This window comes from Panicum virgatum, chromosome 5N (genome assembly GCF_016808335.1).
Source record: "Panicum virgatum strain AP13 chromosome 5N, P.virgatum_v5, whole genome shotgun sequence".
NCBI classification, from domain to species: domain Eukaryota; kingdom Viridiplantae; phylum Streptophyta; class Magnoliopsida; order Poales; family Poaceae; genus Panicum; species Panicum virgatum.
Window position 1 is genome coordinate 18,243,936 of NC_053149.1, and position 19,532 is coordinate 18,263,467.

The following is a 19,532-nucleotide window of genomic DNA, read 5'->3' on the forward strand; positions in this document are numbered from 1 at the left end:
TGGCTGACAAGTGTGCCAGGGCCGCTGAGGGCCGCGCATGGCACTCAGCCCCCCAAGACGGAGATGCCAAGGTTGGTGGCTCCGGGGCTACCGTCCAAGGCAGTGGCAAGAAAAAGAAGAACAAGAACCGGGGTCGCAGGGAGCCATATCCTGGCGGTCCAGTCGCTGCAGCAACGGCACCAGCTGCTGCGGCAGCGGCTGGGGGCCAGAATGCACATGGCAAGCGCCCGTGCCCGCAAGGTGGCAACAGAGGTTCATGCCCAGTTCATCCCACCGCTCGCCACAGCGCCGCTGACTGCTGCGAGATCCAGAAACTCGCGAAGCGGGTCAGGGGGCGGCGTGAGTAGGCCTCCAAGGACGGCTCACCCCCTGCTCACCAGCGGTCTGGCAAGGAGAAAGCCTCCGACAGCGAGACCGCTGTTGGAGAGGAGCTGGGGTACCAATCCCCCGCTCGGGAGCTGAAGGGCGTTTACAGCCACGACAACTCCGACTCTGACAACGAGGACCGCCGCAAGAAGCTGTACATAATGTACGGCGGAAGCGGGGAGCTTGTCTCCCGGCGGGACGTGAAGACCCTTCGCCGAGAGGTCCTTTCGGCGAAGCCGGGGGTCTCGAAGGCGGCGCCGCACCACAGGTGGAGGAACACCACCATCTCTTTCGGGCCATCTGACTGCCCAGAGAACATGGCCGGGGCTGGTGTACTACCTCTAGTCATCGCCCCTGTCATAGCCAACATCAGGCTCTATCACGTGCTAATTGACGGTGGGGCTGGCCTCAATGTCATCAGCTATGCAGCGTTCAAGCAGCTGCAGATCCCGGAGTCCAAGCTGACTCCCTCTCGCCCATTCTCCAGAGTGGGCCCACATCCGGTGTTCCCTTTGGGGAGCATCACTCTGCCGGTCACGTTCGGGATCGAGGAGAACTTCCGCACAGAGAGCGTCCAGTTCGATGTTGCGGAGGTAAACCTCCCGTTCAATTCCATTGCCCATTATGGGTATTTGGTCCTGAAGATGCCTTCCCATGCCGGTGTCCTCACCGTGCGGGGTGACCGCACCGCTGCCGTCGCTGCAGTTGAGAAACTGCATTCTCTGGCGGCAGAGGCTGCACGTTCCAAGGAGGACCCATCCACCTCGCGAGCCAGGGCGCCCGCAAAGGCACCTAAGGTTTAGCCGTCCGACCCGGACAATATTCCCGTGAAGACCATGCAGATCGGAGCGGACTCCTCCAGGACCACCCGCATTGCGGGAAACCTGGAGGTGAAATAGGAAGACGTGCTCATCACTTTCCTCCGGGCAAATGTGGACGTGTTCGCCTGGGAACTGTCACAGATGCCCGGGATCCCCAGGGAAGTGATCGAGCACCATCTGAGGATCTACCCCGACGCCACGCCGGTACGCTAGAAACCTCGGAAGCAGTCCGTGGAGCGGCAGAACTTCATCCGTGAAGAAATCCGCAAGTTGTTACACGCCGGCTTCCTCGAGGTGGTCCACCACCCCGAGTGTTGGCCAACCCGGTCATCGTCCCAAAGGCCAACGGGAAGCTTCGGATGTGCATCGACTACACCAGCCTCAACAAGGCATGTCCTAGAGACCCCTATCCTCTTCCACGTATCGATCAGATTGTGGACTCCCCCTCCAGGTGTGACCTTTTGTCTTTCCTAGATGCATACTCTGGTTTCCACCAGATTCAGATATCAAGAGAGGGTAGGAAACATACTGCTTTTATAATAGTGGATGGACTTTATTGCTATATTGTCATGCCATATGGACTGCGGAATGCCTTACCCGTGTTTGTGCGAGCTATGAACAAAACCTTCTGTAATCTAATTAGAGATATAGTTGAGATGTATGTCGATGACATTGTAGTCAAGACTAAGGTAGGGACAACACTAGTTGAGGACCTGTCCCTTGTCTTCGACCAACTGCGCGCCACGCGCACGAAGCTGAATCCCGAGAAGTGTGTTTTCGGCATCTCGGCGGGGAAGCTGCTGGGTTTCCTGGTCTCACATCGAGGCATCGAGGCAAACCCAGCCAAGATCAAGGCGATCGAGGCGATGAGGCCTCCTGGCCGCATCAAGGACCTCCAGAAGCTTACTGGATCTTTGGCCGCTCTTAGCCGCTTCATTTCGAGGCTGGCTGAGAGGGCCCTCCCCTTCTTCAAGCTATTGAGGAGGTCCGGTCCATTCTCTTGGACTGAAGAGGCTGAACAAGCCTTCCAGGAACTGAAGCAGCACCTCACCTCATTGCCAGTATTGGTGGCTCCAGAGCCAGGTGAGACGTTATTTTTGTATCTTGCTACGTCTGCAGAGGCGGTTAGCATGGTGCTGGTGGCCGAGAGGACGGAGTAAGCTTGCCAGGGGGATACCAGGGTCTCCCTGGCCAAGGATGGTGTGCCGGACCACGGACATGGGGGTCCGGCAACCACTCCTCTGTCTGAAAGTCTGGATCCCGCACAAGGGGGTCCGGAGGAGCCTCAACCCAGTGGGAACCCAGAACCGCTGGGGGCCCAAGGACCTGACGTGGTAGACAAGGGCGAGCCGGACCCGGTGGCCAGGGTCCGGACCATCCAGAAGCCAGTCTACTATGTCAGTGAAGTCCTCCACGAGGCAAGGGCTAGGTATCTTAAGATGTATAAGCTTATCTATGCCATACTTATTGCGTCTAGGAAACTGCGCCACTATTTTCAGGCACACAGAGTTGTCGTAGTGACCTCTTACCCACTGAGAGCGATCCTGCACAACTCCAATGCCACGGGCAACATCGCCAAGTGGGCAGTAGAGTTGGTTGTGTTCCAGCTGGACTTCCAGCCCCGCCATGCAGTTAAAAGCCAAATCCTGGCTGATTTCATAGCAGAATGGGCTCCTTTCCCAAGCAATTCTAGGGGACTGGACCACAACGCCGGACCCCTGGAGCCGGAAGTCAGGACACCAGTCTTCACCGAGCCCCACTGGACACTCTTCTTCGACGGGTCCATCCGCAAGCAGTGGGCTGGAGCTGGTGCTGTCCTCATCGACCCAAACGGAGATCAGCTGAAGTACATGGTGCACCTTGAGTTCAAGGCCACCAACAACATGGCAGAGTACGAAGCTTTGATCTTTGGCCTGACACAAGCCCTGTCTCTAGGGGTCCGGCAGCTCCTGGTGAAGGGAGATTCTCAGCTAATCATCAAGCAGGTCCGAGGGGATTGCAGCTGCAACAATCCCCAGCTTGCGGCATACCTCATCCATGTGAGGAAGCTCGAGAAGGACTTCGACGCCTTGGAACTGCAACATGTTCCCCGCGAATTCAACTCAGCAGCAGATGATCACTCCGCGAGAGCATCTACCTGGGCATCTGTGCCCGAGGGCGTCTTCGAAAAACGGTTGCTGAGACCTACCGCCCAGCCTGCCGAACTGGGTGAAGGGGATCAAGCTAGCACCTCGAAGCTAGCAGTCCCGACGGCATTCCATCCGTGGTGCCCGCCCAGGGTTGTGTGCGCTGTTGAGGACCTTGGAGACCTCATAGAGCCACTCCCACTTTCTCAGGGAGGTCCCGATGCATGGATCTCCGAGATCCGGGACTACCTGAAAGGCAATATCCTTCCTGATGACAATGTGTCCGCTGAGCGCATAATACGATTGGCTAAACGCTATGCGGTGGTAGAAGGGGTTCTCTACTGCCGTGGCGCCAATGGTATCTTCATGCGGTGTATTTCCCAGGAAGAGGGCTGCGAGTTGCTCGCGGAGATCCATGGAGGCGAGTGTGGAAGGGTGCTTGTTTCCTGGGGTGGTCCGGAGTCCTGTGTAGCCGCTTAGCCGGTTCCGTACCCAAAGCCTACACACTCCACCACCCTGTAACGAGTGCTCTAGTACCCGAAGCTGGGTAATTAGGGGCCCGGACCTCGTTCTAGCTCAAGGGTTGGCTTCCTAAGTCCTACACGGTAGTTCCAGCTCCATATCTCAAAGGATCGAGTACGACAGAATGGCCTCATCCACTGCTAGGGAGCGGTCCGGAACGTAGGAGCCAGGTCCGGTAAAGTTGTGTTTGTTTCCTGGAGTGGTCCGAAGCCCTATGTAACGCCTTAGCCTGGTTCCGTACCCTAAGCCTACACACTCCACCACTCTGTAACATGCATTGTGCTTCCTGGACCTGCATATCCGGAGCCCCAGACCTCGTACTAGCTTGGGGGCCGGTCCAGAATAAGTCCCGCGGGCCTGCTACTAAGCTTCGAATTTGAGTGGTATGCAGTTTAGGCCTTGACTGGTGGTAACTAGCCTCAAACTATTGAGCCTACCTACCAGGGGGTCCCGGCATCCGCTTTAAGGCTTCATGCAGATCGAGGTCCAGTCTCAGTGGTAGACAGACTCAAAACAACTGAGCCTGTCTCCCAGGGGGCCCGGAGCGTTCGCTTTGAGCCAGACACCAAGGATCGATTCTGCATGCGTCAAACAGCTAAGTTGCAGTATCATTACTACCATCCCAGCGAGTTTGATTGTCCTCTCTGTAGTTTTTTCTGCTATACTGAAAATAAGTCGCTCGTTTGACTTGCAATCTATGCTACACCTATGCCCAAGGACACTTGCTCAACCTCATATGGGGGTTCGGAGCGTCTTCTCGGCTCAGATGGCAGATAGGTTCTAACAACTAAACCTATCTACCAGGGGGCCAGGGCGCCGGGGTGCTGCGTACCGCAAACCAGAGCAACTGACAAATAGCTAAGTTGAAATTTTCTTCTATTAAAATTTCAACAAGTACAATGTTTTTACATAACACAAAAAACAAAAGTTCGCCTGCTGTGATGGTCCAGCTCAGGAATCTGCAGGCTCCCGCTTGAAATAAGCAGCTACGAAGTCGATGACATCCCGCAAGCTTTCCCGAGGGGAGGCCTCCGTCTCCGCCACTGGACCATCGACGACGGGGGCTAGCGAGATGGCAGGGTCGTGGCGCCGGAGGAAGGTCAAAATGTACTCCGCCACCATCCGGTACAGCTCGCGGCCCTCGGCTTCAAGGTGGCCAGCAAGGATCGGCTCCAGGCGCCGGAGTCTATCTGAAGCAGAGTTCAGCACTAGGAGTGCGTCAGCAATTGAGGCTGGCGGCTCCGCCACTTGGATTGGACTCATTCCAAGTGGCACTAGAGCTGAGCTTGCTTCGCTCGCCCAGTCGATGATTCGTTGGGCCCCCATGCGCTGGTCCTCCTGTAGCTTCCGGACCACCTCCTGCACCTGGGCATCCAGTGCCGCCTGAGCTGCCTCCAGCTAGCGGGCCTTCTCCTGGAGCGAGGCCTCCTTTCGCGCCGCTGACTCCTTCAGGGTCTTAAGACACTCGCGCTGGCGCGCAAGGGCCTGCTCCATGCTGGTGGTGAGGGATTCCCGCATGGCAAGGGACTTCCTCTCCCCCTCGAGCTCTATCTCGGCAACAGCCTGCTGCCTGGCGGTCTCCTGCAGCTCCTGGCGCCATTGATGCAGGGACTCGGAGAGTTTGTCGAGCTCCAGCTTGCGGACCTCGAGTCCCTGGCTGTGAGACTCGAACTCGGATCGCTGGGCCATAAGGCTGGCCTCCTCCTGCAGCGCTAGGGCTTTCCCCCATCTCGTTGCCGCGAGCTCCCGGTCGAACACCTTCCGGAGCCCTTTCTTCTAGGACTCAAGGTCGGCCTCAAGCTCGGACCGGGCGGCGGCAGCACGGGAGGCTTCGTCCTTCGTGCGCTCCTCCAGTGGATATGCCAGTCACCGAGGCACTGACGCTCGCTCTCTAGAGCTGCCCAGTCCCGCCGGAATGCTACCTCGGTAGTAGAGGTCGCCTCTTCTATCGTCCGCCGGACCCGGACCTGCACCCGGGGGAGGGGAACCGCATCCTCCTCTGGGGGACCCTGCAAGAGCCGCCTACTAGAGACCACCTCCAGCTCTTTCTCTGCTACAGGTTGGGAGCTGGGGGAGGGGATATCCGGCACAGATGTCGGGACCTCGGGTGTCGGCGTGTCTGCCACCGTAACCGGGGCCTGAGGGGCCACCACGTCGGGCGTTGCTGCGCCTGGCACTGGCGCATCCACTGCCGCCGCATTGGGCGCCATCGGGTTAGCGGAGGTCGCCACACCCGAGCTCCCCACATCCGCCATCGCTTCCGCCATTGCCGCCGAGGCGCCGGTTGCCTGGACTCCCGCTGACGAGCCAGCGGCAGCGGAAGAACTGCCTGGGCGAGTGGCACTGGCAAACAAAGAGAAGAAGCCCTTCAGCAAAAAGCAAAGCACCGGTAATAAGAGGAGTGAACGGAAGAACACTTACCCCAAAGCACCGGGTCTCCAGCGTCCACGGAGGCTGGCCGACTGCTGCTGCTGCTGTCGTGGCGGCGGCGGAGGCGCAACCTCTTGTCTGCTGCTGCTGCTGCCGGGGAGAGGCACCTCCTGGCGGTGGTGGTGGCTGCCGTGGCGGCGGCGGAGGCGCACCTCGTGGCTACTGCTGCTGCTGCTGCTGCTGCCAGGAAGAGGCACCTCCCGGCGGTGGTAGTGGCTGCCGTGGCGGCGGCAGAGGCACACCTCGTGGCTGCTGCTGCTGTTGCTGCCGGGGGGAGGCACCTCCCGGCAGTGGTGGTGGCGGCGCGGCTACTCCAGGGGTCCCGTGTGTGCCGGGGGCCCGGGAGCTACCCTGGCCCGCGTCCTCAGCGGTCCTCTGACGCTTTGCAGCGGGCTCCATAACTGGGGTCCCGTCGCTACGGTGCAACCGGCGCCGACTCGCTTCCTCCGGCAATGCGCCGGAGCTGCTTCGGGCATGGCTGGGACCGCTCGCTGCGGAGCTACCAGCCACGGCCTGCTTGCCCTTGGCAGAAGTGCCAGACCCCGCGGTGCTCGGCACGGCCTGTTCCCCGGACGCACCAGGGATCCGGATCCCACAGTTTGGCGCGCTGATAGCCCACCGTCGTCGAGGGTCGGCAGGGTGGCCAGCAGCGCAGCCCTCAGGCTCGAGTCCTCGCAGAGGAGAACGACACCCTGAGGGAGGATCAGGTGCTACGGGATGAAGATCTCCCCCATCACCACCCGCACCAAGACGTCCAGGCCTTCCTGGATCAGATCGCTGCCCTCCCCGCGGTGGGTCCTGCAGCAGTCTTGGAGTCCGATGCAGCTCCAGGCAGGACGCGGGCGTTGCTTCAAAGGGGCAATTCGGTGCTTCAGGAAGTCCCCGAGCACGTGCAGCGAGGTGAGGCCGCTCTCCGCCAGCATCCTGATCTTTCTCAGCACAGGGTCAAACTCCGACGGTAGGGATGGCTTGGCCCTCCAAGACTGGCGGTCGGAGGCGGTCCCCCGGTCGGCATGACGAGGCGCTCGTTGGCTTCGGTAGTGGAGATCACCCACTCCTTGCGCCAATCCTCCCACTTCCCGCCAGTAAGCCCGGGAATGTAGGGCATCCGCAAATCGCTTCTCGTCTGGAAGTAGTATGCCCCCACTTCATCCTTGCCCTTCCCGGACTTCACCAGGACGAAGAAGTGGCGGAAGAGAATGACGCAGGGCCGGACCCCCACGAACATCTCGCATAGGTGGACGAAGATCGACGTCATGAGGATGGAGTGGGGTGTGAGATGCTGGAGCTGGAGGCCGAAATCCACCACCAGCAGCAGGAAGAACGAAGAGATCGGTAGCCCCAAGCCGGTGGAAATGTGCAAAATAAACAACACAAATTCCCCGGTGCGTAGATCGCCGAGGGGAACCGAGCCTGCTCGAATCCCCCAGGCAGTCTCCTGTGAACTCCACCCAAGCAGGTGGCACACCGTGTTCAGTTCCTTCTCGGTTTGGAAACAACGGGGACGAACGAGGGACGCCATCTTGCTGTGGAGGCGAGGAACAATCTGCGCAGAAGAGCAAGGGGCGAGGAGGCTCGAAGGCAAAGGGGCGCAAAGTTTGGAAGGAAGAAGGCAAATGCCTGATCCATCCGGTGCGCCCCGGAACCGTCGCTGGAAGCCAAGCGACGCTCACGCCTGGCGTTAGCCGCCCCATCCTTGACCAGGGGGGCCAGGACCGCCTGTCAGGGGAGGCGGGTAACAAACGAAGGTGTAAAAAGGAGGGATCTGAACCGTCGCCCGCGCGCGAAGCGAGGCGGAAGTTGAGCTGACGTGCGCGCACAAAGCGCTGGCAAGACCGGGCTTTTCAGGAACTGTGCTGGTGGTAAAGATCCCATTTACCCCGGCCGCAACAATGCCGAGCGTCGCTCGCATGACTAGGTGTACCACTGTATGTGGGGGCCACAAGTCAGTAAGCCGTTGCAATGTGATGAGGCAGCGAAAAACCCGATGGATGGTCAAAGCCGGACAAGACTCCTGCAGCGTGCATAGTCTAACGCTAGAAGCTTCAAGTTATGCAGAGCCAAATCACAGTAGTGGCCCCACCTGCGGGTTCGTCACCTCTCCCGAGGTGGGCCCGGGGGCCACTGTCGGTACCATGTAGCAGGGATACCCACTCCTACTACCACAAGGCAGGACTCGCGTAGTCATCCGTAACTACGCCCTAAGGGGCGGAGCAGCCGGCCCCACGGGTCAGACTCTTATCTCACCCGGCCAACGGCCCCGGACCCGCTCCCCGCTCTAGGACGGGTCCGGAGACGCCACGTGTCCCTGAGGAGGGGAAGCTCCGCGCCAACAGCCGAGGGCTCGGACCCCCCCCAATACACCGCCGAGGCGGGGTCCGGGGGCGCTACGTGTCCCGCAGGCGTAGGCGCGGGCGCGAGTCTCCCGCTGGAAGACTCGCCCACCCACCGCATTCAATGCGGGTGGTTGTGGCATGCTCTGCCGCCGCGGCACGTGGGGCAGCTTTTGTCAGGCCTCACTGTAGACCACATATTACCGACGTACACAGTGCAGCCGCATGCACTGCATTCGTGCAGAGCCCGTCTGCCACATTAAATGGATACGACGGCATGGCACCATTTCATCATACCGCCTACGCCACAAGCTACGCGGCCCGTTGTTGTCGGTCAAAACCCACCGGCGAGTAGTGACAGGCAACACGAGGAGCCGGGAGGCTGCCGGGGCGCTGGCTGGCACCGGTCCCTCGGTCAACGGCCCAGATCTTGGCACACGCCGTCACTTCCAGAGATGCAGGGGGTGCCACCTGATCTATACCCGATCAGGAGGGTGCGAACGTGCCTTTGACGATTTGCCTACAAGCACAGACACGTGTAAACATTAGTCCGAGCCGTAGTCGGCTACCCGGGACGACTATTGCATCGTCTTTAAAGAGCCCATCGAGTCCCGGTGTCAGATTGGATCTGCATATCCAGATGGTAATGGATAAAGCAAATAACTGCAAAAATTGCTTCAATTAAATCTAGCTAATCTAATCCACGACGGTAAAAGCTTCACTGCTAGATCGGAACATCCTACACGTAGTTAGGCCTAACGAGCGTAAAAGATAACCGAGCCTTGACCATAAAAGAGGCTAAAGAACAAGCGAAAGCCGATTCCCGGTTCAATCCCTATTAAGATCAAGGCAAAGCATCAAATACGTCGCCGGATCGTCCAACCCGTTTGCAAGGCCTAAACTAGCAGATATTACGCCAATTCTTAAGTATAAGAACTAACCATAACAGATTAGATCTACTAGATAAAAAAGTAGCAGAGTGTCATCTCTACGCGACTAATTCCATGCAACGAGAATTAGTATAAGATTAAAACATGATCGCGCAGAGATGACATGATGTTCGTAGATGATAAGCAACAAAAGCACGATGAATCTACTAAAAATCATGCAACAAAAATCAAGATAACTAGCACTACTCGCCTTCAAAAACGCTTCAGTACGAGTAATACCAAGGTAATAGCAAGAACAACGCTGCCCTGATCGCAAGAAGCGATCAGAGCAGCATGGCGCTTACTTGGACGAAACCCTAGAATTAGGGGTGGCGGTGCGCCAAGAGTTGTTGTTTGCAAAACGTGATGACGTTCTTCCTTTACGAATATCATAGGGTACATATTTATAGTCCGGAGACTTGGAATACAATCTAAACCAACGTGTCCAAATCAGACTCTATCTCTAACCCAAACTGAATTAAATCTAAAGATACATGGCCCACACGGCCCAATCACTCACGCAGGAGCCGATTCACAAGCCTTCTTTAATTCCTGCTTTAAGCCCAACTTGCTCGCGGCCCATTAATTAACCCTGTTAATTTATGGCGATAACACATGCCCCCCAAGTTTCAAAGTATGAATGCTTTGAAACTTTGTATAGTCGACGCCTCAATCTGCATGATGGACTCAGCGCCTCGGCTCTTCTGATGCTGCTCTTCTGATAGCTGATGCTTTACTGATAGCCGATGCAAAGAGACGAATCGACTTTACTGCTCCTGCTAAATAACTTGGATCTTTTGAACAGAAAATAACTTCACTCCTCAAATGATTCTCTCAAATCGCTCAATGTGTATGAATCCTCACCAAAGCATTATATTGCCTCCTTTCTCCCTATCTCTAGTATGGCTTTTTGTGGAGTTCCGGGTAGGGAATGAAGAGGTAGCATACTCGGGCCGCACATGTTGCAAAGTCAAAAAACAGATCCAATAGAGAAAGCAAGTCATACAATCAGATCAAGATATGCATGTGTGTGGAATTTTTGTGACTGGAACTCACATCCCCTTTTGCAGAACTCTCCCTTTTATCTTTTGCTGAGATATGAGCTGTCTTTCATTTTTCTTTCTTCTTCTTTTTTTTCTTCTCATGCTTTTTGGGGCATGGTCATTTATATTTTTTTCTTCTTTTTTTACATAGCCCAAATCTTTCTACATGATGAATATAAAGAGTTCTGTCAAAAAAGGAATGGAGCATTTTTATGGATGGAAGGCATATACTTGCGTAACTTCCAGTGTAGAAGTCAGCATATGAGTGGTTGAGTACATGGAGAGTACGTGATCTTGATCTTAAAAATATGAAGCGAATCTCACAAGGATCACAAAGAATTTGACAATGCACAATGCAAACACAAGCAGCATATGTATAAAGGTTTTAAATGTGTATATATGGCTCTGGTAGGAATTTAGCATATCACTGAGGAGCTAAGCTATTTAAATTCAAAATTCCCAAGTATTTTGCAGTAAGAAATAAAGTTTTCTCGTCATACCGGTATCAGCAGTGTTGGCGGCATCGGCAATTTGTTGGTGATCTCCTGTAGCTTCCCGATGCTCTCAACAATTGGTCGATAGAATAGATCCTGCTCTTTTTTATATGTTGGAGGTGATGGCAACGCATCGGCTTTTCTCACTGTCCCTTGAGGCGATGGCAACATATCAGCTCCCCCACACTGTTCCTGGAGGTGATGGATTTCAACTCAACGTGTTGGCCTTTTATAATACAGCCAGATGGATTTCATCGGCTCTTGTTATTCGCCTTCCCACATGCTCGGGAAATATTTCTTGAGGTGTTGGCCATTAACGGCTACAGGAAACTTGACACCATCTAATTCTTCAAGCATGTACGCATTTCCAGGTAGGACCTGATCAACCTTGTACGGTCCATGCCAAGTAGGAGACCACTTACCATACTTCCTGACTTTAGTTCCTAATGGTAGCACTGCCTCCCAAACTAGGTCTCCAACCTGGAATTCTTTCGACTTGACCTTTTTGTTGTATGCACGAGCAACTTTAGCCTTGTTTTCCTTGATCTTCTCAAGTGACCAAAGTCTTAGCTCTGTAAGATCCTCCACATTATCGCTCATCAAGGCTGCATACTCTTCAGCCGATAGATCATTCTGAAACTCAACACACCTTGATCCGGCCGTGATCTCCCATGGCAACACAACGTCTTGACCGTAGACCAGATGGTATGGTGATTTCTTAATGGATCCGTGACACGAAATACGATATGACCACAAAGCCTCTGACAACACCTCATGCCAGCGCCTAGGATATTCATCGATCTTCCTTTTGATCAGCTTGATAAGGCTCTGGTTGGATGCTTCAGCCTGTCCATTAGCCTGGGCATAATATGGGGATGATCTGATCAGCTTGAACCCCGTGTCATCGGCAAACTTTCTAAATCCCTCCGATATAAAGACCGATCCTCTATCGGTCGTAATGGTCTGAGGAATCCCAAACCTATGAATGATGTGCTCTTTAACGAAACTGATCACATCTTTCGATGCCTGAAAATAGTGGCGCAGTTTCCTCCACCCATTTTGTGAAATAATCCGTGACAGCTAACACCCATTGGTGACCTTTGCTAGATGGCGAGTTAATCTGGCCAATCATATCCATGGCCCAACCCCTGAACGGCCATGGCTTAATGATAGGATTCATTACTGATGCCGACACCATCTGAATCTTGCCGAATCTCTGACATGCCTGACATCCCTTGTAATATTTAATGCAATCCTCAAGCATGGTAGGCCAGTAATATCCCGATCGTCTAATCTGCCATTTCATCTTATGAGCCAATTGATGAGTACCGCAGGCTCCTTCATGAACCTCATACAAGAGCCGATTCAACTCCAAAGGCCCCAAACATTTAAGCAGCAGTCCTTCCAAAGTCCTGTAGAACATGTCGTCCCCTATCAGAACATACTTCACAGCTTTGAGTCTTATCCTTCTGGGTGCCCCCGAGCCGAATCCTTCAAATAATTGAAGATATCGGCTCTCCAGTCTCCAGGTTCTAGAAACTGAACCTCTACATCGACCCCATCAGCTGTTTCCTTGTATCCGGAAGCCATCTGTGCCAAGTCATTGGCTTCACTGTTCGAAGTCCTTCGTATCCAGTGGAAATTAATGTACCTAAATTGTGACATCAACTCACGGCACTGCATCCATATCGGAAAAAGAGGCTCGCTCTCATATTTATATTCTTCCGTGAGTTGAGAAATCACCAGTTTCGAATCCCCAAATATTTCCACTTCTTCTGCACCAGCTTCCAGGAGTAATTCCATCCCCTTGCGAACGGCCTCATACTCTACTAAATTATTGGTGCATGGAGTAGCCATCCTGATGGAAAAAGAATAAGTCGACCCATGAGGTGATACCAAAAGAATTCCTACGTCGCACCCATCATCACAAGCCGATCCGTCGAAAAACATGGCCCAGGCATGTACAAAAAGTGCAGACACATCAGTGTTGACTCTGTCTGCAATGAGATCCGCCAGTGCCTGTCCCTTGACTGCCTTTGCAGGTTGATATCGGATATCGAATTCTGACAACGCAAATATCCATTTTCCTAGTCGGCCTTTTAGAATAGGAGCCGATAGCATATGTTTGATGACATCCGATTTACATATGACGATCATTTCCGCCAAGAGCAAAATATGTCGAAGCTTTATACATGTAAAGAATAAACAAAGGCAAAGCTTTTCAATCTTAGGATACCTGGTCTCGGCGTCCAACATGCGCCTGCTGAGGTAGAAGACAACCCTCTTTTGATCGTCATGTTTCTGAATCAGAACCGAGGCGATGGAAGTGTCACCCATGGACAGGTACACGTAGAAAGGCCTATCCTGTTGAGGCGGAACCAATACTGGAGGCTTCGACAAATATTCCTTGATTTCATCAAGAGCCTGCTGCTGTTCTACCCCCCAGTGAAACTCATCCTCGGACTTGATCTTCACCAGACCCATGAACGGCTCGATACGCCCAGACAGATTGGAGATAAATCGTCTGACAAAGTTGATTTTGCCGATGAGCTTCTGTAACTCCTTCTTCGTAGTAGGCGGCTTCATTGTCTTTACCGCTTCTTGACTCTTCAAGCCGATCTCCATTCCTCGCTCATGTACCAGGAACCCTAAGAACTGACCGGTCAATACGCCAAATGCACATTTCTTCGGGTTCATTTTGAGCCCAAACTTCCGAGTCCGCTCCAAAACCTTACGCAAATCTTCCAGATGCCCCCCAGCCGATGTGGACTTGACCACGACATCATCAATGTAGATTTCTACCAGCTTGCCGATGAGATCATGAAAAATGTAATTCATGGCGCGTTGATACATTGCGCCGACATTTTTCAATCCAAAGGTCATAACCAAGTACTCGAACAAGCCAACCGCGCCTGGTACTCTGAACGCGGTCTTGCTTATATCCTCTAGGGCCATGAAGATCTGGTTGTAGCCGGCGTTACCATCCATAAAGCTCAGCATTTTGTGACCGGCAGCGGCGTTGATCATTGTTTCTGCCACGGGCATCGGATATTCGTCCTTTGGCGTCGCTCTGTTGAGGTCTCTGAAATCGACGCAGACTCTCCATCGGCCATCCTTCTTTCGTACAGGGACCACACTGGAGATCCATTCTGCATACCTACATGGCCTGATGAACCCTGCGTCCAACATCTTTTGCACCTCTTTCTTGACCTCCTCTAGGACTTCAGCCTTCATCTGCGTTGCTCGTTGTTGAAACGGCCGAAATCCTTTCTTAAGCGGGAGTCGATGTTCGACGATACTTCTATCTAGACCAGGCATTTCAGTATAATCCCACGCGAAACAATCCTGGTATTTCCTCAACAGTGCTATCATCGGCTCACGCAGGTTCGGGTCTAGCTTCTTGCTGATAAATGTTGGTCGCGGCTTATCCCCAGGACCGATATCAACTTCCTCCAAATCGTCAGCTGATGTAAACCCGTGCCCCAACTTGCCGTCGCCTGTAAAATCGACTGTGGACGCAGGCGACTCGTCATCATCTGCCACGTCGACAGCAAACACGGGAGATGATAAAAGAAAATTTTCAGCCGACCGCACGGGCCGGCCGTCTCTATATTACCCCTCGAAACTGAATGCTTATTAACTAACCAACTGCCAGAGCAGGCCAAAGTCTGTCCGTAATGTAACAGTTTCGATTCTAAACAAGAATTGTCTATTTTTTGGGGCCGGTCACTGGGACAGGCCTCTCTAAACCTGCTAGGCTCTGTAGCGTGCTAGGATGTATTTATTCTGTGAGGCCAGTGAATAAGACCAGCCTCAATCTGTTTTTTGTCGCTTCGATCCGATCACAGTCTTCCAACGCGATCCCTGAGATCGGCTCTTGCCCTTCCGTGTCCTAGGCGTTCATGTCCGTGAGCAAAACCTCGCTGGAGTCATCTGCACGGACCACCTCCACTTCATCGCCATCCCATTGGACCAAACACTGGTGCATCGTGGAAGGAACACAACAATTGGTGTGAATCCAATCCCTCCCAAGCAGCACTGTGTACGTACTTTTACTGTTGATGATGAAGAATGAGGTTGGGACGGTCTTGCGGCCAATTGTCAACTCCACATTGAGGACGCCCTGTGCCTCCGACGGCTGGCCGTTGAAATCATTGAGCATCACGTTGGTCTTGATAAGATCAGCAGCAGAACGACCCTATCGGCGCAGTACTGAGTATGGCATTAGATTGACTGCGGTGCCAGTGTCGACCAACATCTTATTCACTGGCTTGCCGTCGATGAGGCCCTTGAGATATAATCCCTTCAGGTGCTTGTAGCTTTTCTCCTCGGGCTTCTCGAAGATGATCGGCTGTGGGGCAAGATCCAGCCACGCGGCTGCCAATTCCTCCGGTTGGGGCGCCCGAAACTCCGATGGGAGTATGAACACCATATTCACATCAGTCGAAGGCTTTTCATCGGCTCTTGGCTGCTTGGGGCACCACTCTCTCCTTGGAGGGCACCTTTCCACCCTTCGTGGGTGCCTGACTTGCTCCGCGAGATCCGGGTGTGCTTTCCTCAGCACGTCGAGGTACCTTGCTTCTGCCTCCTCGAGATTGCGTAAGCGCTGCACTCTATGCTTCTGTGAGCGGCTGAGCCCGTCAGGACACCATCATGGATGATGATACTTATCTTCCCCTTCTAGCTCAAGATCATCCCTAGATGGCCGCTCAATATGGTCGTCGTGACGTGCTTTGGGCCCCAAGCGCTGGAACACCGATGTCTCGCCTGGCTGGCGTCCCCGAGGCCTGCACTCCAAGCAATCATCAATAGTAGGCAATCGGCTCATGCCGGAATTCCAACAGTACCTGAAAAACGGGCAATGCCAGTTGTCACGTATAGCCTGGCGCCTCCCCAGCGTCCTCCCTGTGCGGTGCTCATACTCCTCCACTTCCGATTCATATCGGCGGCGCAACTTGTACTGATACTGGTATTTTTCCAGAAGCCGATTGGAAGCTGGGAGTTGATTGCGGATGTGACGTACTTGTTCTTCAGTAACATGTTGCTGCTCCGGCTCATCTTCATCCTGGGGCCGTTTGCCAGAAGCGGCCTCTTTCCTCTGCTCGTCACGGCGGCGCATGGGTCCCGCCATGTTAATCTGGAACGCCAAGTTCTGGCCCTCAGGTCTAAAATCCGACAGCTCTACCACGTTAGCTTGTGAGAATGGTTGACTGTCCACCTTCATCGTGTGTTGGGCCAGAATTAATCGGCCTTGCTCGATAGCCGATTGGATTTGCCGACGCAGCTCCTTGCAATCATTCGTGGCATGGGTGAACGAGTGGTGCCACTTGTAGTACAGCCTCCCCTGCAGCTCTCTTGCGTCATTGGCAGCTTGTGATTCTCTGGGAGCTTCAACTGCATTTTTTTAGCAGTAAGTCGAATATCTGCTCTACCTTGGCCACGTCAAAATCAAAGCGCTTCACAAGCCCCTTCTGTTTGACCCACTTGCACGGGACGGGGTTTGCCCCCCGGGTCCACTGCCACTGCCACTTCTTGTTCCCCGCTAGAATCATCAGAATCATCTGCTTGGGCCATATTCACATGGCGCTTGAATTTTTCCTGGTACAGCTAAGGGTGATAGTGTTCATACATCGTGAGCTTCTGTACCATGTGCGCCAGAGAGGTGAATTCCAACTGAAAAGCCAGATCCTTGACCGGCTTAGCGAGCACCAAAACTGCCAAATCGACTGCCTCCTTTTCTGTGATGCACGATGAGTAGCATCGATTCTTAACCTCTCTGAAGCGATGCACGTACTCCGACACACTTTCCACTCGCTTCTGCTTGACTTGGGCGAGGTCGGCAATCCCGGCTTCAGCAGCCTCTGAGTGATACTGGGTGTGGAACTGATCTTCCAGCTGCCTCCAAGTGCGGATCGAATCTGGGGCCAATGATGTGTACCATCCAAAGGCTGAGCCCGTGAGAGACTGACAGAAGAACCGGACCCTCAGAGGATCCGATATCGAAATCATCCCGAGCTGAGTTAGGTATCGGCTCACATGCTCGATGGAGCTGGCCCCTTCTGACCCGCTGAACTTGGTGAACTCTGGGAGCCGATACTTGGGTGGTAACGGGATCAAGTCGTATTCGCTTGGGTAGGGCTTGGAATAGCCGATCGCCTTTCTCTTGGGCAGAATGCCGAGCTGATCCCTTAGTATTGCGCTGATCTGATCCACACTAAGAACTCCTGGGGCCGAGGGCTCAGCACTCAGCCCGGTAGCGTACTTCGCTAGCCATGCCTGTTTCTCCGCATCTGCCCTGAAGCTCCTGTACCCAGCAGATGTCCCGCGCGCGTTGGACTGATGCTGTCCGGTATGTACACGCACGTGTAGCCGTGCAGGATCTCCTTAGACGGCTCGTTCAGGAACTGGCACTCCCCGGGATCACAGCTGATCTTGTAGACGACATAGATCGGCGAAGCCTGCGGACCTGGATTTGTGAGCGAATACGATATTGGCGGCCTAGACTGAAGTGAGTCCTCTCCCCTGTGACTCCCCAGGATTGGTCCTGATGGGGAGTACTGGTTCTTGATCACCTCCTGGACGATACGATGTGCCACACGCTCGAGCTCATTTACCAGGCTTTCTGAGTGCCGATGAAGCGTGTGAGCCACCAAGTAGTTCATCTCCTGGCGCAGGGCTCTGGTGCGCTCCTCTGATGGTACGGACAAGTCAACATTGTCGAGAGCGCCTTCGGGTGAGAACCCCTTCCACCTGATGCCGTGGTTGCGGGTCCTCTCGAAAGAGCCGATGAGATCGGCTTCAAACTAAGCTTTGACCTCATCATATTTCTGCTTGTGCTCGGGGGTCAGCTCTTCATACGTGACAGGGTTGGTGATCGGCGCTTGGCTCTGAGGTCCAGTCATTCCGGCGGTGGACGTTGTTGCTGATGAGTGTCCCATCGGGCGTGCCAGAATGTGCTGTCGGTCAAAACCCACCGGCGAGTAGTGACAGTCAACACGAGGAGCCGGGAGGCTGCCGGGGCGCTGGCTGGCACCGGTCCCTTGGTCAACGGCCCAGATTCTGGCACACACCGTCGCTTCCGGAGATGCAGGGCATGCCACCTGATCTATACCCGATCAGGAGGGTGCGAACATTCCTTTGACGATTTGCCTACAAGCACAGACACGTGTAAACATTAGTCCGAGTCGTGGTTGGCTCCCCGGGACGACTCTTGCATCGACTTTAAAGAGCCGATCGAGTCCCGGTGTCAGATTGGATCTGCATATCTGAAAGTGATCGGGTGCTCTAGCCTAAGAGGGGGAGGGGGTGAATTAGGCACTAATAAAAACTTAGACCTATGGCTCCAACTAGTTTGCACAAAACTTAAACTAAAATGTGCTATCTAGATGTGCAACTAGGTTGTTCTAGTGTGAAACCCCTATCCCAAAAGAGTTTAGCAATTTATAGCCTTTCCTATCAAGAAACTACTCTATGAAAGTAAAGGCATACAAATTGCTAGTATGAAATGCGGAAGCTTAAAAAGCGGGATAGGAGATAGCAAACTCTTGACGCGGGTGTTTATCCCGTGGTTCGGTTAGCCACAAAGGCACACCTACATCCACGTTGTTGTAGCACTCACTAAGAGTATTGCTACTCGGCCACCAAGTCTCTTCCGTGAACACAATCACGGTCACCTTGGCCCCGGGTTCCACTAAGGAGCTTCTCCACAAAGGATGGCGGTCTCCACGTCCCCCGCACAAAGATGTCGTCGCCGCTCCACACCAAATTGGAGGGTCGATGACGTTGCCGGCGAGCTTCGCGCTCCAAGGTGCCGGCGCACCAAGCTCTTGTTTTGGTTCGCTAATGAACCACAGCACAAAGGCTCGAAGCCTTGCAATCTCACTCACTAAGAGCTAATCCTTTACACAACACTCTCAAAGTGTGCTAAGGTCTAAGGATATGATCTTGATGCTTTTGTATGGCTTGGAGATGTTCTTGGGTGTGTGTGGGATGTCCAGCAACTCCAGCAAGCTTCAAATGGCCGGGGTGAGGCGTATATATAGGCCACCAAGTCTTGTAGCCATTGTACCAACGGTCAGCTGAAAATCTGCATATCACCGGATGAACCGATGCCTCTGGCAGGGGTAGCGTCAGTTCATTCGGTCACTCTAAGACACGAAGTAGCCGTTGAACTTCTGACTGCTGACACAGTGACCACCGGTTGAACCGATGCTTGCCCGTCGGTTAAACCGGTCACTCACAGCCTTCTTCTCTTCTGCTGATATCAATGCACCGACGCAATTCTCCGATGCACCGTCGGTTGAACCGGTGCTGAAGAAACTTGTTCTGGGCACTTGACATCGTCTCTGGTACACAGTACGCCCAATGCACCGATGCCCTTTCTTGGACCGTCGGTTCAACCGGTGCCTATAGGCTGGCTTGGCTTCGATTTCCTCCTGCACCAAACATCATAGCATCGGTTCTTCTGA